The 22,330-nt window shown below is 38.6% G+C and overlaps 1 long non-coding RNA gene across 3 annotated transcripts in view; it reads left to right on the top strand.

Moving 5' to 3' along the window:
* Window positions 1-20,266, top strand: part of LOC140895726 (uncharacterized) — a 29,642-nt gene extending 9,376 nt beyond the window's left edge. The window contains exons 2-5 of one of the 3 annotated variants that reach the window (XR_012154328.1): window positions 8,729-8,912; window positions 13,833-14,066; window positions 14,876-15,218; window positions 20,188-20,266. This is a non-coding gene — a long non-coding RNA (uncharacterized lncRNA). Of the gene's footprint in view, window positions 1-8,728; window positions 8,913-13,832; window positions 14,067-14,875; window positions 15,542-20,187 lie in introns of those variants that run through there. The other 2 variants (XR_012154329.1, XR_012154327.1) reach the window with 2 other exon arrangements.
* The last annotated feature ends 2,064 nt before the right edge of the window (window positions 20,267-22,330 follow it).

Below are 22,330 nucleotides of genomic sequence, written 5' to 3'. Positions count from 1 at the left end.
TAATGATATCTAACCTGTCTAATAGACTGTGTGTTAAATGATATCTTTGCAGAGAGGATGAAGACTGGTGCAATGTCCATTTTCTCCTTAATTGCTCCTTGCATCCGATGAAGTAAGCTGTAGCTCACAAAAGCTTATGTTCAAATAAACTGGTTAGTCTCTAAGGTGCCACTAGTACTCCTTTTCTTTTTACATCCTGGAAATCAATCAGACTCACTAATTCTGTCACTGGCTTCCTGCTTCTGATGCACAGAGAATCTTTGTTTTCATGTCCTTAGTTTAATGGTCTTTAAAATCCCACTTAACTTTCCTAATTTCCACCATAAATTTTACCTGAAATCTCTCTAATTGTTTCAGTTGCTCTGGATTTCCATTTTTCTGAAGGGTTTGTAAACATGTCAGCTGTAGAAGATAATAGTAAATTCAGCTCATCTCTTGTCAGTAATTGGCAAATGTTTGTTTAATTCTTCCCTGTCCTATTCAAATATCTTTTACACAGTGCACAAAGGTGAACAGAGCTTTTTATGACTTTTGGTGAACTTTCAAAATAGAATGCTTTTGGACAAAAATTTATGGTTGGGAAGGGTGAAATTCATTATATCATATATCAACTAGACGGCCTAAATGTCTAAGTTCTGTAAATCTACTGTATCTAGTTTTAGCATGAGTTTTCACATATTGGTAATTCTTTTCCCTTTAGTGCCAAAGAAGATACAAGTGAATGTATCGTAATGGAAAGGTTTTCTGAAGTATCACACTCTTCAATTACTATCCAAATCTCTAACCCAGTGTGTTTCAACGCACTCACCATCCAGGAACTGAAGTGCTCAACTATCCAAGATTTTGTCCTATCAACTCTAGAAACAGATTTAAGGATAAATGGTAGGGACCATTGTGGGGCTTGTAGGACCTTGGAGGATGACTCTGAGTCTCTGAAAGCACTCACCAGGAGAAGGGTCCAGGAAAACCCAAAGTAGAGATGATAGTCTACCTTTGTCACTTTGGCTGGATGTTAAACAGAATCCTGCTTAAAATAAGTGTCCTCAGTTTAATTCCTGTCCTTTTCTTCCAACCAGTATTTTGGGGTCACTTGCTGCTGCAGCTCCTGCCTATCACCTAGTCTGAGCTTTCTAGGTCCAGATGCAGGCTGATTTGGGGAAATACTAGAAGTTCTTGAAATCAATCTAAAGCCTTGAGCTGGGGTCATAAACAGTAACTGGAACCAGGGCTAGCTGAATTAACTGTAAGCTAGTTCAGAAGAAAGAAAAATAAAACATTATGTATTGAATGAACCTATAACAACTTTGTATTGAATTCAGATGTTAATTATGGCAGAAATTCAAAGGTCTGCTTTTATTCTGATTTCATTGTCTCAAGTTGAATATTCAGCAAAGGAGCATTTATGGACTCGCTGACATACGGTACATTAAACAATCTGTGAAACTGTTAAAATAATGGGATGCATTAGAAAGCATGGTTTTGTGAATAGAGGTTAATTTATTTCTGCTGCTGCTTTGCAATGAAAAAATACTAATTCTTGTGCCCTCAAAGAGACCCATTTTATTGGCATTCCATAAATTACTGAGAGAATTAATTTCTGAAAATTAAATTGTTCATCTGGATCAAAGTGCCTCCTTTCCTTTTTTTTAAAAAAATGCAGAGCTGAGTTATCATTTGTTCTTGTTACCTCCAGCAACAGACAACTTCATCCTCGACTAGACAGGAAGTGAATAGATGAGTGTTAGTGACTAATTATACGTGGTTTTTTTTTTTTTAAGTCTTTTATGCTTTTAGTTCTGTGGGACCACAGAAGGACTCAACATCACAGGGTATTATACTGTAAATCAAAGGAGAAGAAAAATACTTTCCCAACCTGCAGTTGCCAGATCACACAATTTTATTACCTGATCAGGATTTCAGGGCTCAGACACTAATATTTTAAATGTTTCTTTACCAGCAACAGTTCTGACTGTCACTGATCTGTGACCCAGACCAATCTAACCCTTGGTCAGTGGTAAATAAAGCCCAATGCTTTTGCCATGTTTATCCTTTAGCGTGACAGTTCTCATTGTCTAATACTGCATGTTTGCCTTATTGAATGTGTACAGTTAGTGCTTCTTGAAGAAATGTTCTATATCTAAAGTGGCATTTGTTGTGTTTTAAAGTGACTATTTTTGTTCATTTCTGATATACAAAGCCCTCAAAAGTCCTCAACACAGTCATCACAACTGATATAAAGATCAGAGCTGGGCAAATAACTGACTTTTCAGTGTGGAGGCTAAACCAACCTCCCTTCCCCCACAAAAATACAAAATCATTTTGAGTTGACCCAAGATGACTTTTTTTCCCCTTGCTAAAATAAAAACAAACAATTTGTTTCAGGTTAAACAAAATATTTTTGTTCAACTTCAAACAAAACATTGCTTTGTTAGAATGTTTTTAACCCATAAAAAAATCTAGCAATATTTCAAAATGAAAGGTTTGAAACATTTTATTTCAAAATGTAAAAACAAAATGTTTCTTCTGCTTGTGATTTTTATTCCCTGGCTGAAACTTTGGCAAACTAGACCTGAATTTGTGAACCATTTCAGTCAAGCTGAATCTGCAAAAATTGGTTTGGAAACTGGTTTTTGTTCCAAATTGGAACAAAATCAATACTCTTTGAAATCTCTCAGTAAAAATAAGGGAGGGGAAGAGACAAATGAACAGTAATAGTTTCATTGTTAGGGTACTTAACTGAGTTGCAGAAGACCCACGTTCAAGTCCTAGCTCAACCTGAGGTGAAGTAGTGACTTGAACCTGGTACATCCAAGACAAGTGCCCTAACCACCAGACTATTGTTTATGATGGGATGTGTTTCTTCCTCTCTAGTCTTGATTAGATATTCCATCATGCACCTGAGAAACCCCCTCAACTAAAATTTGGTCAAAACCTATATATTTATCTGAAAAGTTTCAGTTTCAATGAATAAGCATTTTCTGACGCGCACTGCCCCCCCCCCCCCCTTCGCCGAAACTGTTCAATGTATTAAATGAAAACTATTACAGTAGAACCTCAGAGTTACAAACACTAGAGTTACGAATAGACCAGTCAGCCACACACCTCATTTGGAACTGGAAGTACATAATCAGGCAACAGCAGAGACAAAAATAAATGAATAAAACAAATACAGTACAGTTCTGTGTTAAACATAAACTACTAAAAAAAATAAAGGGAAAGCAGCATTTTTCTTCTGCATAGTAAAGTTTCAAAGATGTATTAGGTCAATGTTCAGTTGTAATCTTTTGAAAGAACCACCACACTGTTTTGTTCAGAGTTACAAACATTTCAGAGTTATGAACAACCTCCATTCCCAAGGTGGTCATAACTCTGAGGTTCTACTGTACCACAGTTCCAATATCTATTGTTATTAAAAGTCAGTCACATTAATACTGATTAAAGGAAAAGAGCTACTAAAATTACTGATTTCGGTAATCGGGCATAGGCCCCACCCAAGGCCTTTGTACCTCTTAACAATCAAATTGTTATCATATTAGCCATTTCTGTAAGTTTGAACTAGTATTTGGGCAGAAAAATCATACCTAGTGTCTAAGTGGTCTTCTTGCAATGGCTAAGATTCCCTAACTGACTTATTCTTTTAATGATATGTTTATTGTTAGCCATAAACCGTTTGCGCCTACAAGGAGCAAATTGCAAATAAGGTAAAAGACTATTTATTTTCTGGCAGTCTACAACTCCCCTTTCAACACAATTATGAAATTGCATCTAACTCATAAATCTGCATCTAATGCAATATTTACAACGTAGAAGTACATTATTAGCAGTTTGCCTTCCTCATGACACATTCAGTGGAAGCTCCGTAGTTTTTTCCTTCTTTTATTCTCTTAATATCATTTTGTATTTGGCTTACAGATCCTGATTAGGATTCTTTAATGAACATGTTTTCATTCATGCTCTATGAAATATTTATATGAAGATGAAATTTCAACAAAATAGAAAACACCTCTGACATGATTACAGTCTTAATTACAATGAGCTACCTTGTAGTTTCATAAAAGCCCGAGAAGCCTTATTTAGCTTATAGTCCCTCATAAGTCACTAGCAATATCTGCCTGGTTTTTATCTTATTTTGCACAATATATTCAATTCTTAATACAAGTCTTGAGGGAATATTATATGATATGGGTGGCTTGTGTTTGACTGAATGGAATTTAATAGTACTCTGGAGAATGAATAACTGGTTAGAGGATATAGGTCTGAAGTAGCATTAGGCAATAGGTCTGAAGTAGCATTGGTGCACCTAAAAGCATATTGCTGAATCAGGATGCTGCTTGAGGAAGTGGAATATTTTGTGCTACATCCTCAATGCCACTGGACAAATTTGATGCAGATAACTTCTCTATTTTGACAGGTTTCAGAGTAACAGCCGTGTTAGTCTGTATTCGCAAAAAGAAAAGGAGTACTTGTGGCACCTTAGAGACTAACCAATTTATTTGAGCATGAGCTTTCGTGAGCTACAGCTCACTAGCTCATGCTCAAATAAATTGGTTAGTCTCTAAGGTGCCACAAGTCCTCCTTTTCTTTTTTCTTTATTTTGTTGGCTGATGTGAGCATCGCCATTCTGAAATGCAAAGAATGACCGAGGCCTTCAGGTACTAACAGGTGCCTGCTAAAATCAAATTAACATTGATTTGCTTGATAAATAATTATATATTGCAAAACCCTATGGCAATATTCAATACATATTAGATATTCCTGCTGAACCATGATGCATGTGGAGAAGTAAGAAATAAAACCAACCTGTGTGTGTGTGCGCACGTGCGCCAGGAACTCTCATTGAAGTCTGTTGGAGTTGTAGGCATTCATTTCCTTTATGTGAAGTAAAAGACGTAAAATGTATGTGCTTGAATTGGACTGGCTCACCAAACACTGTAGCTTGTTTTCTGCTCTCAGAGGTTGTGTTAAAATGTTGCCACAACAGCAATCCAGTTCCTCTTACTTGCTGCAACTAAATATGTTAAAAAAATAGTGCCTATGAAACAGAAGTGGAGTAGGGCTTAGTGGGGTCCTGGGCAAGAGCAAGTGGGGGCCCCTCCCCACCCTTTCCGCCTGCAGTCCCCACCCCGCATCCCTGGTGCTCCTGCCAGGGAGTGGGCTCAGGGTGCAGGGGCTTCTGCAGGAGCACCGGGTGGGCAGAGCAGGTCAGGGCACAGAGGTGCCCATTTTTATGGGGGCCCCCCAATTGGCCCGGGACCCTGGGCACGAGCCCAATTGGCCCAGTGGCTAATCTGCCATTGCTATGAAAGGTATGCATCATGATAGCACTAAAGGTTGAAGTGCCAAATTCATCAATGGGGTTGTCTATGTGCTGCGGCAAAGCGCACCAGAGTAGCGTGGTTTGTAGAGTGTTTTAATGTGTTGCTCTCTAGCTTCCCTGTGTAGACTCTGCTGGTGTGTTCCGAAAGGTACCTAGTTTGTGTTAACGTAGTCCAGTTTGAAAGGTTAACACAATGTAGATACCTTTTTAGACCATGCCACCAGTGTCTATCTGTGACAGAGTGCACATGTAACATACTACAAATCACACTCTTCTGGCAGACTTTGCTGGCGCTGCGTAGACAAGCCCAATATAACAGACCCAGCACAGCCAATGGCCCTAAAAGCAGCCCCTCTCCCTGCACAAATGTGCTTCAATCCTCCGCTGCAAGGAACATTTCTAAAGTCCACATGAGAGTGCACTCTATGGGCCCATTCGGTTTTCCTTCTCTCTGCTTAGACTGCCAGCAAGGATGCATATCCAATTGATTCCACACACGGTGATGATTTCTGTGACGTGCACACACATTCCTATTGTGAGTGTCTAGACCGAGAGCATCAGCCTACCTCACAGAGGCTATTGAACGCTCATCTGTGATGATTAAAGCTTTTAGCCGCTACTCACCTAGGGCTGAAGCTGAATTAATGATGTAGAGATAAAAGGCTTTTTATCCTATTACCCATGCACTGAACTATCAATAAAGAAAACTAAATCAATCTCTGATTTTTTATTTCTTTTAATAAAGAGAATATATTAGGTCTGATCTCTACTACATCAAGGTAATTCCATTCACTTTGTACTTGTTTATAACTGTTAAAAACCACTACATATTTTCTTGTTTTTCCAGCTCTCTTTAAGCTGAAAGTCTCATCTTAGCAGCTGGGTGCAGTAGACAATGACTCTTCATAGAATACAAAACTGCACTTACCTGCATTTCAGTGCTATGTGGTTACGCTGTACAATGCACTTCTAGGGTGTATAAGTTGTATCCTGTAAAATCAGGCCTTTCTGAGGATGTGGGAGGGCTGATTTCTTTGATGAAATACACTTTCTATGGGCATTCTTCATGCTCCAGTATATGGGTGGCACATCAAAAATGATAACAATTTTGTGAAATAGCCATTGTGCTAGTCACTGCATATGAATCTGTACAAAGCACTTGAAAACAGATTTTGGGAACAATCCTTTGTGTGGCAGAAAGTTGGAAAGCATTATTGGTAGGCCCTATCAGTCTCTATGGGTCAGGAAGTAATGGACTAATGTGGTCAGAAAAAAGGCTTCTTTTTTAACTTTTTTGCCAAAAAAAATTAAAAACTGAATATTTTGGCAGAAAACTGAAATTCTGAGTCAGAAATGCTGCTGAAGGACCTCATGCAATTTGTAATTCAGGTGCCTCATTCTACCATTTTTCTTTTTTGAATTATAGAAATGTGGGACTGGAAAGGACCTTGAGAAGTCACCTAGGCCAGCCCCCTGCACCTAAACCTAAACCATCCCTGACAGGTGTTTGTCTAATCTGCTCTTAAAAAACTTCCAAGGACTAGGATTCCACAACCTCAATGCTTAACTATACTTACAGTGAGGATATTTTTCCTAATATCTAATCTAAATCTCCCTTGCTTCAGATTAAGCCCATTACTTGTGCTGTCTTTAGTGGACATGGAGAACAATTAATCACCATCCTCTTTGTAACAGCCCTTAACATGTTTGACACTATAATCAAGTCTCCCTTCCTCTTTTCTCAAACATGCCCAATTTTTAACCAGTCCTCATAGGTAAGGTTTTCCAAACCTTTTTGTTGTTTTGGTTGTTCTCCTCTGGACTCTCTCCAATTTGTCCATATGTTTCCCAAAGTGTGGTGTCCAGAATGGGACACAGTACTCCAGCTGAGGCCACACCAGTATGGAGTAGGATGGAACAATTACTTCACATGTCTTACATACAACACTCCTGTTAATACACCCCAGAATGATATTAGTCCGTTTTGCAACGGCATCACACTGTGGCTCATATTCAATTTGCGATCCAGTATAACCCCCTTTCAGTAGTACTGATTAGCCAGTTATTCCCCATGTTGTAGCTGTGCATTTGATCTTTTCCCTTTGAACTACTTTGTGCTTGTCTTTTCTTAATTTCATCTTGTTGATTTCAGACCAATTCTCCACTTGGTCAAGGTCATTTTGAATTCTAACCTTGTCCTCCAAAATGCTGGCCACCCCTCCAGCACAGTGTCATCTGAAAACTTTATAAGCACACCATCCACTCCACTATCCAACTCATTAATGAAAATATTGAAGAGTACTGGATCTTGGACAGACCCCGAAGGACTGCATAAGATATGTCTTCCCAGTTGACAGTGAACCATTGATAACTATTTTTTGAATACAGTTTTTCAATCAGTTGTGCATCCACCTTATACTAATTTAATCTAGATCAGTGGTTTTCAAACTAGGGCCACCACTTGTTCAGGGAAAGCCCTTGGCGGGCCGGGCCGGTTTGTTTACCTGCCATGTCCGCAGGTTCGGCCGATTGCGGCTCCCACTAGCCACGGTTCGCCACTCCAGGCTAATGGGGGCTGCAGGAAGAGCAACCAGCACATCCCTTGGCCCACGCCACTTTTTTTTTTTATTTCCTGGCCCTCATTTCTTTTTGTCAAAGACTTAAATTATTTAAATAAAAAAACCCGTTTTTTTTTCTGTTAGCAAAAAAGGAAAAAATGATAAAACTATATTTAGGTTGAGATAAAAAACTCGTATAGTGCCCCCCCCTTTTTTGTAATAGGCTAAAAAGGAACATCTATTACACAAACACATGCAGTAATTATACTCACATTTTGTACCTGATAGACCAAAATGGCTCTTTTGATCTATTGAATAAATCTATGATTAGGCTGTGTATTGAAAGCCATATTATGTATGTAATAGACCTGAATGCCATTATTGTATATTCCTGAAGCGTAAGTTACATTGTAAAAATCCTTCAGAAAATGTGTGGATCAAAATATATTGCATACATGCAGAGAACACCCAAAAAGATTGAACCTTTTCACATGTTAATCATATACTTGATTTCCTTTTTTTAAATAGAGGCTTTTTGTATTAATAACCTGTTGCTTCCTCCATTCTGTTTGCCAGAAGCTGGGAATGAGTGACAGGGGATGGATCACTTGATGATTACCTGTTCTGTTCATTCCCTCTGGGGCACTTGGCGCTGGACACTGTTCGAAGACAGGCTAGGCTAGACGGACCTTTAGTCTGACCCAGTAGGGCCATTCTTATGTTCCTGAAATAAGTGAATTTTAAATATGTTTCTGAAACTCAAAAATTGCTTACCCATCGTTTTTGAAGTTGTCTTGTGTAAAAATGAGGAAACTGATCAGGGTTTTAATCTCTATGTCAAATTTCATCCTAGATAGTCCCCCTCCCTCCCAAAGACGGTATAGGGAGAATATTGAAGATTTATGGAATTGGAAAACTTTGACTACAGTGGTATGAACAATGAAGCTTTAATAATGGTTTTTCAAATGAAACACTGTCTGAAGAAATACAGGAATCTCCACAAAGGATACACTACCTACCTCTTCATAAAGTTCCAGGTATTCCCCAACCTCTGGCTGTACCTTCCTCCTTGCAAGTTACAAGGCTATGCTGCTCTATTGCTACTAACGTCGGCTGCTGTTGGTTGCTACACTGTTGTGCTGACTTGCCACACCTTTCCTCTGTGCTGTTTTGTCATATGACTTTAAAGAATAATGTGGTTTTTGGTTTTCATATTTTTCTACTGAGTGTAGTCATGAACCAGTAGTGTCAGATAGTTTTAATCGAGGCCTCTCCTGCTAATTTATGATTTGATGGAGTACTTTATAACCTACCCACCTTTGTCATTAGAAAACCATATCACTCTTTGCAAGAACAGAGTTGAAACTCTCTGCCGTGTCCTTCCCATATTGCAGAACAAGTAATTATGCTCTTCAGACTATCTAATATTTTCCTTAAAAAGTGGCAGAGAGTCCTGTGTCACCTTATAGACTAACAGACATATTGGAGCATAAGCTTTCATGGATGAATACCCACTTCATCGGATGCATGTAGTGGAAATTTCCAGAGGCAGGTATAAATATGCAAGCAAGAATCAGGCTAGGGATAACGAGGTTAGTTCAATCAGGGAGGATGAGGCCCTCTTCTAGCAGTTGAGGTGTGAATACCAAGGGAGGAGAAACTGCTTTTGTAGTTGGCTAGCCATTCACGGTCTTTGTTTAATTCTGAGCTGATGGTGTCAAATTTGCAAATGAACTGAAGCTCAGCAGTTTCTCTTTGAAATCTGCTCCTGAAGTATTTTTGCGGCAGGATGGCTAACTTTAAATCTGCTATTGTGTGTCCAGGGAGGTTGAAGTGTTCTACAGGTTTTTGTATATTGCCGTTCCTAATATCTGATTTGTGTCCATTTATCCTTTTACGTAGGGACTATCCAGTTTGGCCAATGTACATAGCAGAAGGGCATTGCTGGCACATGATTGGGTATCTTATACCATGTATATTGCATATTTATACCTGCCTCTGGAAATTTCCAATACTTGCATCTGACGAAGTGGGTATTCACCCACGAAAGCTTATGCTCCAATACATCTGTTACTCTATAAGGTGCCACAGGACTCTTTGCCACTTTTACAGATCCAGACTAACATGGCTACCCTTCTGATACTTAATATTTTACTTGTAGTTCAAACTGGATAAAATATTTTCTGTTCCTGATCTTGAATTGTTGTGTAGTGCTACTGCATGATATTAACCAGGGGCTAAACCCAAAGGTGTCTGTATTAGTTTTAGCAAGTTACAGCTAGAACCGAGGTGTGAATTTGCCTCAGGGTTATTATACAATTTTGATTTTTATCACCTGCTAGCTTCCCCACTCTAACCCTGCCCACACCTCGTCCTAATCGCTATCTGGCTCTGCTGGTGGCGTAGAACAGTTACTGCAGCAGGCCTTGTTTTCTTTGCTTTGCCTGACACAAGGTAATTGACCAGATGGGCATTTGTATAGTGCCAACAGGGGAAGCTACCAGAAGAGCATTTGTTCAGTGGTCACCATTAAAAAATCAGCATTTGCCATCAGTACATAGTGATATCCTAGAGTAGGACAGTTTCCCTGCACTTGGAATAGGACTGATCCATGGTAATAACTGGGAAATGTTTACTTTTAATTAGCAATACTGTATGTGTTAACCAGACTTCTTTCCTAATTGATGCTTAGCTTTCTGTCTCTAGCAGAACAGGAAATACTGATGGCTGAAAGGAGTGAAATTAAAAACAGATTGGTAGAGCGGGTGTCGCATATCACTTCATAGTTCATTTGCGTAGATAAAATGGGAGCTTTGCACAGAAGGGAATGTTTACAGATGTCAAATTTTGTTGAAGTCAAGGGTATTAAATGAGAGTGGAATCAGAGCCTTGTTTTCTTACTGCATGTAAAATTCCATGAATGTTATACAAATAATGGGTCAGAGTCTCATCTGGTATAGTCCATATGGCTGCACTGACATCAGTGAAGTTGAGTACCTGGCCCATATGTGATAGATGAACTGATTCCAATATGTGTAATTTTGAAAATCAGCTTGTACATTTTGCAAAGTTTATAAAATCTTAGCGATCATTCCATATGAAAAGAGAAATGTATATGTAAGTCATTATCATAGACGTTGTCTCTTAACAGACACTTGTGTGTCACAGAAAACAAATACCTTGTTAGGTCAGTGCAATGTGTGCAATGAATTAGAGACGATTAAATTCTTGTTTGGTTGAGAACTATGTCTCCTGTGAAAGAAAAATAACTTTTTTTTTAATTATCTGAGGGCAATTTTGATATCTATTTGTTTTTTGTTTACTTCCTGTCTCATAATACTGATATCACACACTCAGAAAACACCCATTAACTGTGATTCATGCTCCAGTAACTGAAGTTAAATCATGTCTGCCCTCCCAATTTTACTTTCACTCTGCCTCCAACAGTTTATTCTTGCTTGCGTTGTGATCTAAGAACCAAGGAACAGTCTAAACTCACAATTAATTTGCCTTGTTTTCATATCCCAATGATTGGTGGACTAAAAATACTGACAATTGTCTTGTATATCAAGAAAAATAACTCAAAGAATAGAGTGTTCTAAGATGATCAGTATATGATTTTCTATTTATAATTGAATTGTAAACATACTTGACAAGTGTCAACACTGGCAAGTCTCAATACCCGAAATTGAGCTTCTGGGAACATTTAGCCATTAATCACTGCTCCTTTCAGCTTCACAATCCTTCCCTCCAGCCACAGCTGTTGCTTTCTTATGCTTCTATTAAATTTTCAGTTATACCCTTGGTTCACCTTGTCTGCTGTCCACCCTTCAGTACTGATCAATATAGCTGAGCGAAATTTGGAATTTCCATGAGAGAACCTTCTCTCTTATCCCATGGCTATTTTCTTTGCTAAGGAACCTTTTGTGAGGGACCTAGTCCAAAGACTTTCTGGCATTTCCGTTTCATGCCCAGCGCTATTAATAAACATTGCTGTCGATATCAGGGTAATTTAATTTTTTTTCCTAGAGATTTTATTGTAAAACCTCATTCCAGAAAAATACCTATGCACCTATTTAACTTTAAGCATATGGCTAATTCCATTAAACCTCATTAAAGTTCAGGCTGAAATGAGGCATTTGGGGATATGAAACATGTTTAAGGTGTTCCGTTAAAGTTATTTTGATAATTTTTCTGTCTCCGAGTTTTTGTTTCAGAGCTGTGAAACTTTGTCTAGAGTATTCAAGTGGGATATATTCTGGATCTTAATATTATTTTGTTGTATAGTTTTTAGATATTCTGAATTTTAATTGGGTTAATTTTCCAGTGGGATGGAAGTCTTTGGGACTCCACAGCTCAACATTTTCTGAAGGAATTAGCAAATCTATCTAGTGTTTGTTGGGAAGACTAGTGAGATGCCAATATGGCCCCAGCAGGAGCTCTTTAAAGGCTTAAAAATTGAGAGAGAATCGTACAAATAGTGGAAACATGGACAAATTCCTAAGGATGAATACAAAAGAATAGCACAAGCATGTAGTGGCAAAATCAGAAAGGCTAAGGCACAAAATGAGTTACGCATAGTGAGGGACATAGCAGGTAATAAGAAGAGGGTCTAGAAATGCATTAGGAGCAAGAGAAAGGTGAAGAAAAGTGCAGGTCCACTACTTTACAGAGTAGGAGAGCTAATAACAGATGACATCAAGAAGGCTCAGGTGTTTAATGCTTATTTTGCTTCACTAAAAATGTTGGTTGTGATTAGATACTTAACACAATTAATATTAACAGCAATTGAGAAGGAACACAAGCCAGAACAAGGAAAGAACAGGTTAAAGAATATTTAGAAAAATTACGTATATTCAAGTCATCAGTACCTGATTAAATTAATAATTTTAGAGTACTTAAGAAACCAGCTGAAGCAATTCCAAACAGTTAGCAATTATCTCTGAGAAATCATGGAGGATGGGTGAGGTCCCTGTAACCTTTAAGTATTTGCTAGGTAAGGCATAGGCATAAGTTAAGGTGGTAAAGTTATGATCCTACAGGCCTCAGTCTTAGCTAAATAAGACGTTAGGCACTAGTTAACCAGGAGTCACCATAGATCATAAGATATCACGAGATTGAATGCTGTAATGACTAAACTGCTGACAGATAACCACAGGATGCTAGTTTATACCAGTTTGGGATATTTCAAGTTAGGAATGTCAGCAGATATCTGACCACAAACGTGCCATAGTTACTAATTGACATATATGCCAATAAACTTGAGGTAAATAGATTAGAAACCTATGCGAGAAGGGCACTCCACCATTAGTAGGGAGGGGAAGTACAAATAAGAAAAGGGGATGAAACATTGAATATGTATTAGGCATAATGGTGTCAGCATAACACATCATACAAGTTATATCTTGGCTTGTGTGACTAACATTTTTGGATCCTTTTTCAAGGGATGGTGAGAGTATATGGATGCTCAGACACACTTTCTAAATTATCTGTCTACCTTGCTGAGTTGAAGTGTTTGTAACTTTGCTAACTGTGTTAGGAAAAACCTTCTGTATTTGTCATAGTTTTATTAAGTGTGAGTGTTGCAACCATGCACATTGGGGTTCCCAACTGAACCGTAATTTTAATAATACAGGGCCTGATCTTGGAAGAAGAAGCTACCAAATCTCAGAGTGTTAAGAATTCTCCCTTAAGTAATCAATATAATTAATACACAACAGGCAACATCCCAGAGGACTGGAGAAGGGCAAACAGTATCTATTTTAAAAGTGGAAACAAAAAGGACCTGTAGAATTATAGACCAGTCAGCTTAACTGAAATATCTGGAAAGATACTGCAATAAATTATTAAACAGTCAATTTGTAAGCACCTAGATGATGATAGAGTAGTAAGTAATAGCCAGCACGGATTTGTCAATAACAAGTCTTACCAACTAACCTAATTTTCTTCTTTAACAGGGTTACTGGCCTACTGCATGGGGGAAAAAGCTGAAGAATTGGAGTAAATCTAAAGGAGAGCTAAAGAAGAAAGATCAAGCTTTCTAAACTTTTAAGATGAGCAAATATTATAAAAAATGGATATGTTTAGTCTGCAGAAAAGCAGACCGGGGGGTACCTGATAACAGTCTTCAAATAAGTTAAGAGGAGTTACAAAAAGGAACAGTGATCAATTGTTCTCCATGTCCACTGAAGGTAGGGACGAGAAGTAATCAGTTTTTAATCTGCATCCAGGGACACTTAGGTTAGATAGTTAGACTGTTTTTCCTAATATAAAGATAGGTAAGCACTGGAATAGGCTTCTGAGGGAGATTGTGGAATTCTTGTGATTGGATGTTTTTAAGAACAGGTTAGATTTTAGCTGGTGTATATCTGGTCTGGGTATACTTTGTCCTGCCCCAGCACAGGGACTGGACTAGCTAACCTCTCAAGGTCCCTACCAGCCCTATATGTCTATGATTCTATTAATATTTCTGTTTCTAGTCCTTTTAGGAGGCCTTTTTGGGGGAAGAATTATTTGTTATTTATACAGTGGATTTTTCATGTTCTTGGGTGGGGGGTGGGGCGGTGTTAAATGATGATCTGATGCTTCTGAGTAGCTAACCACCTCACCGTCTTACGCTGCTATGTATCTAGATAATTGTGCAATGCTAATTGTGAAATACCTTCCAGACTCCCACAGGTGATTAGTTTATGCTTTGAAGCAGGGAGTTTGTCTCAGATGGCATGACAGTTTTAGATAGTAGTGCTTTATTTTTCCTCCCGAATAAATGAACTTACTGTGAACTTCAGTTCAGTTGTTCAGAAACCTGCTTTGTTTTTCCTCACTGAAGAGTCTTGGTATCCATTATAAAGTTGTGTGATACCTTTTATTATGAAATACACAGACGTACAAAGTTCTCACAATTACATATCTGGTTACAAGTGGAGCTGGGTGAAAAACTAATTTTTCTGTTCAGTGGCCGTTCCTTAATTTTATATTTTTTATTTTTATATTCGTTCAGGTTGAATTCAAGCTAAAAATTCAGAAATCTTTTGGCAAATTGAAAAACTCCATTTGGGTCTAACAAAACATGATGTTTGACCCAAACCATTTTGTGTCTGGTATTTTTAAAGGACTAGATTAACAAAAGAGGAGGAGCGGCAGAAAGAGGTCGTAGTGATGTCCAGTTCTGGGTATCGCATCTCGGGAATGATGTGGAAAAATTGGAGAAAGTCCAGAGAACAGCAACAAAAATGATAAAAGGTCTAGAAAATGTGACTTCTGAGGGAAGATTGAAAAAACTGGGTTTATTTAGTCTGGAGAAGAGAAGACTAAGAGGGGACATAACAGTTTTCAAGAAGGAGGTAGGAAAAATGTTTTCTTTAACCCCTGAGGATAGGGCAAGAAGCAATGGGCTTAAATTACAACAAGGATGGTTTAGGTTGCACATTAGGAAAAACTTCATAACTATCAGGGTAGTTAAGCCCTGGAATAAATTGCCTAGGGAGGTTGTGGAACCGCCATCACTGGAGATTTTTAAGAGCAGGTTAGAGAAACACTTCTCAAAGATGGTCTAGATAATACTTAGTCCTTCCCTGAGTTGAGAAGATTGCACTAGAAGACCTCTTGAGGTCCCTTCCAGTCCTATGATTCTAAATCTATAACTTTTAGGGAACTCATGTGTAAAATGTGGGAGACCTGGGTTTACTTTGGAAAAGGGTATTTTAATTTGGGTCTTCCGTTCCTCAGGAGACTGCTTGGTTATGGAGAAATTTGGGGTAGCTCTTTCTCCATCTTGCCTGTTGCAGCTCATCCACATTGTAATAAAATACTTGATTAGTCATTGGGCCAGAGAAAGTGAATAAGAATACTCTCAAGCCTGGTTTCTTAGGGCATTCATTTGGGAGTGGAGGAGACCCAAGTTCAAGTCCCTGCTCCAAAGATTTATTATTTGTACATACTGGACCAGCTTCAATAGGAAAGACTGAGTGTTCCACATCAGAATATCCCATAGCCCAGTGATTAGAGCTACCTCCTGAGAGGTTGGAGACTCAAGTTCAAATCCCTTCTCCCCATTAACAGGGAGGAAATTGAATCTGGGTATCCCAGGTGAGTGGTCTAACCACCAGGCTAAAAGTTATAAGGTAGCTCCTCTAAACGTTATATGGTTGGCACCACCACCTCCTCCACTTGCCATTTTCTGACTCTAGCTCCCCTCCCCTCTTATTTTTTTGGCTGAAACTATTTAGTGAATTTGTGACAAATTTGTAAATAGTTTGGGGTTGATCAAAACTGCCTTTTTTTTTTTTTTGCAAATAAACTATTTGTCAAAAAAAATGTTGCTCAGTTCAAAGCTCAAAATGCAGTCCAGATCTGCTGTCTTTCAAATGGTTTGTGATCCTTTTGATTGATCCTTAGTGCCATCCAAAGTGAATCCTGGACAGTTTGTCAAGGTCAATTAAAACATGGGTTTTAAACACAAAACCAAACAGTTTAACACTGAGTTTCTGTTTTAGTAAAACTTAAAATTCAAAATAAAACTCTCAAAATTCTAAATAAAATGTAGCTCAAACCCAAATAATTTTTTTATGAATCTCTGCTAGCTGAAGGCACTAGCATTAGCCAACCAATCAAAATCATTATCAAGAGATAATATAAGGAACATTTATGGTCCATTAAGTAATGGCGATGTATCCCAGTATAAGATGGAAAGTAATTTGACTTACCAGTTCCTGCTGACCTTAAAATATAAATGAATTTAACTAAGTAGTAATAAATGCTAATGAAGAAGAGGAAAACAAAGCAAACAAACAAACAAAACACACTGAAATTGGTGTCAGAAAATGTTTCTGGTAATACTTGAATATTTTAATGAATAATGTTGGGTTTGCAGCTTAGGATGCAAAACTAAACAAAATCTTGAAAACTTTTCAAAGTTTGATATGCAAGCAAGTCAGTTATTTAAAAATGTTTGCCAGTTTTTTTGGGATTTGAAGGACTGAGATAAATGAGATCCTCAGAAACCATTGTAGATCACTGCATAGTGCAGAAGCTCAGTATTAATAAAGCAGTGGGAGAGAGCCTCCTGGACTAGCACATAGAGCAACTTCCTTTTTCTAAAGAAACTCTGATGGCCTTGGTGGTATTCCTCCTCATTCATTCTTTATTTTTTCTGCATTGCTGAATTTATTCATTTTTTACTTTTGATTAGGGTCATGAAAAATGGATTGCATGAATACATCACATGAATAACAATCAGATTAACATTGTATAAACCAATATTAAACTTTGGCCTTCAGCTTTACTGCATTCAGGCACACGGTACACAATGGGTACCCGCATGGCCCCACAGTATGCCAACATTTTTATGGCTGACTTAGAACAACGCTTCCTCAGCTCTCGTCCCCTAATGCCCCTACTCCACTTACGCTACATTGATGACATCTTCATCATCTGGACCTATGGAAAAGAAGCCCTTGAGGAATTCCACCATGATTTCAACAATTTCCACCCCACCATCAACCTCAGCCTGGACCAGTCACACAAGAGATCCACTTCCTGGACACTACAGTGCTAATAAATGATGGCCACATAAACACCTCCCTATACCGGAAACCTACTGACCTGTATACTTACCTACATGCCTCCAGCTTTCATCCAGGCTACATCAAAAGATCCATTGTCTACAGCCATGCTCTAAGATACAACCGCATTTGCTCCAATTCCTCAGACGGAGACACACACCTATATGATTTCTATCAGGCGTTCTTAAAACTACAATACTCACCTGCTGAAGTGAAGAAACAGACTGACAGAGCCAGAAGAGTACCCAGAAGTCACCTACTACAGGACAGGCCCAACAAAGAAAATAACAGAACGCCACTAGCTGTCACCTTCAGCCCCCAACTAAAACCTCTCCAGCGCATCATCAAGGATCTACAACCTATCCTGAAGGACGATCCTTCACCCTCACAGATCTTGGGAGACAGGCCAGTCCTCACTTACAGACAGCCCCCCAACCTGAAACAAATACTCACCAGTACCCAGACAACAAAACCACTAACCCAGGAACCTATCCTTGCAACAAAGCCCATTGCCAACTCTGTCCACATATCTATTCAAGAGACACCATCATAGGGCCTAATCACATCAGCCACACCATAAGAGGCTCATTCACCTGCACATCTACCAATGTGATATGCCATCATGTGCCAACAATGCCCCTCTGCTATGTACATTGGCCAAACCAGACAATCTCTACGCAAAAGAATAAATGGATGCAAATCAGACATCTAGAATTATAACATTCAAAAAACAGTCAGAGAACACTTCAACCTCCCTGGTCACGCAATTTCAGACCTAAAAGTCGCAATTCTCAAACAAAAAAACTTCAAAACCAGACTCCAACGAGAAACTGCAGAATTGGAATTAATTTGCAAACTGGACACCATTAAATTAGGCTTGAATAAAGACTGGGAGTGGATGGGTCATTACACAAAGTAAAAACTATTTCCCCATGCTAATTTTTCCCCCTACTGTTATTCACACCTTCTTGTCAACTGTTTGAAATGGGCCATCCTGATTATCACTACAAAAGTTTTTTTTTTTTATTCCTGCTGATAATAGCCCACCTAAATTGATTGGTCTCATTACGGTTGGTATGACAACACCCATTTTTTCATGTTCTCTGTGTGTATATATATCTTCCTACTGTATTTTCCACTGCATGCATCTGATGAAGTGGGTTTTAACCCACAAAAGCTTATGCCCAAATAAATTTGTTAGACTCTAAGGTGCCACAAGTACTCCTCGTTTTGGGGTGTTTTTTTTTTGCTGATACAGACTAACACAGCTACCACTCTGAGAACAGTACACAACTTGTGAATCTTTGCAGTCATATTAGCTTTTCAAAATTATACAGACTTACATTCCATTTCAGATGATGTGGTGCACTTTGAAACATTTTTATGGTCTGTGGACTTTGATACACTGAAAAGACTATACAACTGTATAGAATTTAAGCCTAAATCGTGCAAAGTAATCCTTATGTCCATGTGAAGTTCCACTGAAGTTACAGGGAATCCACACAGTTTTGAGGGGTGAAATTCTGATCTCATTGAATTCAATGGGAATTTTACCGAAAAGGTCTAGGATTTCACTCAAGTTCTGCCTGTCCATTGTAGATTCAGAGCATTTAGCTGGACCAACAGCATGATGGAAAGATAATGATGGCTTTTTTTTTTTGGTAAGCTAAGTACAACGAAATGTGAGGTATAATTCATCTAAATGACTAATCTGCAGTATTCACAACATTTCCAATCAGTTTTGTTTGACCTTGAGTTAAAAGTCTGTGGGTCAACTGACATTTGTTAATCCTTTGGATGGTTTATCAAGACAAGTTTCGCTGTATGCAATATGCTGTTTAACAGGAATTTACATCAATAATAGTATCCTTCCAGCTCTTAAATAACAGGCATTTTGTGATTAGGAGAGGGATATAGCTGATGTGTAGTAAAATAATTCAACCATAGATCTCAAAGCCCTTTACTATGGACAGTAAGTATAATTCCCTCCAATTACAGATCGAGAATGTAAGACACTGAGAGGTGAGTTGCCTGTTAGAGCTGGAAATAGAACCCGATTCTCTAGACTCCAAGTGCATTGCCGTGTAACCTGGACCATGCTGCCTAATTTAGATTTAAAAATGGTTCTGAATCAAAACTCCTGCATCTGAACACCCCTAAACTTTATGAGGAACTTTGGATCCAGACACAAAGTCAAGGTTGGCTTCTTTATGTATAATGAACCAAAGCAAAATTTGGAGCTGTACACCAGTCAGTCTTTGAGAAGATTTTGATCTGGATTTCATCTTTTGGGCTGGGGCCTATCCTTATTTATGTAGTCATTGTAGCCATGAAAGTGCTATGGAAATACACTAATGAAATATGTACTGACCATGAAACTTAGGTGAGAAGGTTTTGGTATACTGGTTTTTATTGACTTTGCTTCTGTAAGCATTATTTAGGGAAGGGGTAAAAATGCACTGACTCTGAATCTCATTAGCAAAGTGAGTTAACAGTATGAATGTAATGAAGTAAAATAACTTTAACATTAATTAGCATTGAAAAGCTGATGTGCCATTGAGTTATCTGGCTATGATGAAGGTGTCAGTGGAAAGCTAAATACTAAATATGTAGTTCCCAAGATAATTTGGTTGGTTTGCAATTCAGGTTGAATGAGAAAACACAAATGCAGTTTGTAACAAAATAAACAATTGACAAGCTTTTTCCTAAAGCTTTTTTTTCTTTTTTCTTTCTGGTCTGCCTTCTTCAGACATACCTTTCAGAAAAGAATAATTATGGTGGATAGAAGAAAGGAATGGTACGCTAAGTGTTTTACCTCTGCATCACAGATTCAAATATACTCCTTCTGTGTGACATAACCCTGGTCTGGTGGCCTATGTAGAATGTGTTGCTTACAGATGTGAAATTCACATAAACCACCATCACAGCTTGGCACCATTTGACACTCATATTGTCAGTATTAGTGAGGTGTCAGGGTTTGAGTGGAAATAGACTCTCTCATCCCTAGTGGAGTAACAATCAGATCAGCACTGAGGCATATTGGCAGGATGGTGTCAGGTGGAGAAACTTGCTCTGCAACTTTATGCTGTACAGGTTGTGCGAGTAAACAGAAGACTTGAGTTTCCAGGGCTGTCAGTCTGGTACCACCCACGAACACCACATGTATCTGGGACTCTAAGGGAAAATGTTGTGATAGATGCTCATAGATAACCTTTAAATATGGCGTAATACCCCTACAATTGGAGGAGCTCCTTTACCAGCATGTAAGCAAGAGAATGATTCCTTATCAGTATATTCATCTGCAAAGGATAATTACCAGATCTAGTTTCTTTCTCAAATAATCTTCTGGTTTTAAATCTTGTGCATTAGTTTACTGCTGTCAGTGATCCTTAGTCATCTTCTAATCTCCTGGTAGCACCAGGTTAGAGTCTCCTACACTTACTCATGCTGAATGGTAAATACCTTATGTGACAGGTATGACAATATCCTAGACAAACCTTACTGAATTAAGTTAAACCTTATTGATTTAAGTTTGACATCTTTGAAGTTCAGAATATTGAAAATGCAAATGTTTATGTACTATTGTGGGAGTGTATAGAATTTCTTTAGCAGGAAGACAGGATTAATGCAATCTTTGGGAGATATTAAGAACTTCAAAGGACATTTTCAGACGATATGTGTGAAGTGAATTTCATAGGAAATGCTTGGGAATGAGAGGAATGCAAATGATCCACTTGTAATCCATCATTTTGAAGATGCACCCTGGGAAGAGAAACCTATTGTGTACTGCAAAAAAACCCAAAAGACTAACAAATTTATTTGGCTATAAGCTTTCATGGGCTGAAACCCACTTCATCAGATGGGTTTTAGCCGACGAAAGCTTATGCCCAAATAGATTTGTTAGTCTCTAAGGTGCCACAAGTCCTCCTCGGTGTTTTTTTTCTGACACAGACTAACAGGGCTACCACTCTGAAACCTATTGTATACTGATTACCTGCTCCTGAAGACTCCCGTTCAAAGACCTCCAAATTGTATAAAGAAGGGACTAAACTTTGCATGTGTGCTAGTTCTCAGCTAGGGCTGTTATGAACTTGTGACCATGAGAGACCCCTTTAGGGGTCTGAAGGAGACAGCTGGGTAAACTTATTAGCATGCTTGCAGGTTCTTTTATTTTTAATACTTTTTTTTCTGTAATGCTTTTACCTTAAGAATAAAATAGGCTTCCTTAGAAAGTATTGTATGGTAACTTAGAACTGATGGCAATTACACTGTGTACCTGAGGGAGAAGCAAGGCAGGCTTGCTTAGGCAGACTGCACACAGGGAAGGCTGGGATCTGTTCAGCTTGGAAGTACAGTAGTCAGGAGGGAGAGAGGATGTGAGTCTCCACCCAAGAAAGGCAGCCAGAAGCCAGGGGGTGCCCTTGTTGAACCACGTAAGGGAAATACAGATACAATTGCTCTGAGCTGTGACACTTTTACTCCTTCAGTATTCCCACTGGAAGGAATAGGGTTACAAGTGGAACAAGGCGCTATTCCGTGTGAGTGAAGATGGCAAAACCGGACCTACTGTCACTCTGGTTGTACAGGCTCTGAGCCTGCCTAACAATTTTCATCAATGACATTTGGGTCCATCATTTACTTGGCATTTTTCATTGTAAAAGCTATTTTCCCACTGGCATTTGCTAGTTCTCCTCATCACCACATTCTACTTGGCAGCCACCATCTATTTGTGTGGGGTGGGATCTGCCAGCTTTGACACTAATTTTCAGGCCCTTATAAGGTGTGTCAAGCTGGGCACCCAACATTTGAGATACCTTACTTTTGAAACTCGTGACTTCATTTCTTTCATTTTAGCATTTTCTTTGGGGGAGGCAAAATATTCAGTCTAACAA

This window comes from Lepidochelys kempii, chromosome 11 (genome assembly GCF_965140265.1).
Source record: "Lepidochelys kempii isolate rLepKem1 chromosome 11, rLepKem1.hap2, whole genome shotgun sequence".
In the NCBI taxonomy this organism is placed as follows: domain Eukaryota; kingdom Metazoa; phylum Chordata; order Testudines; family Cheloniidae; genus Lepidochelys; species Lepidochelys kempii.
Note: the sequence above shows the minus strand (reverse complement) of the source record. Positions and strands in the feature narration are given on the sequence as shown.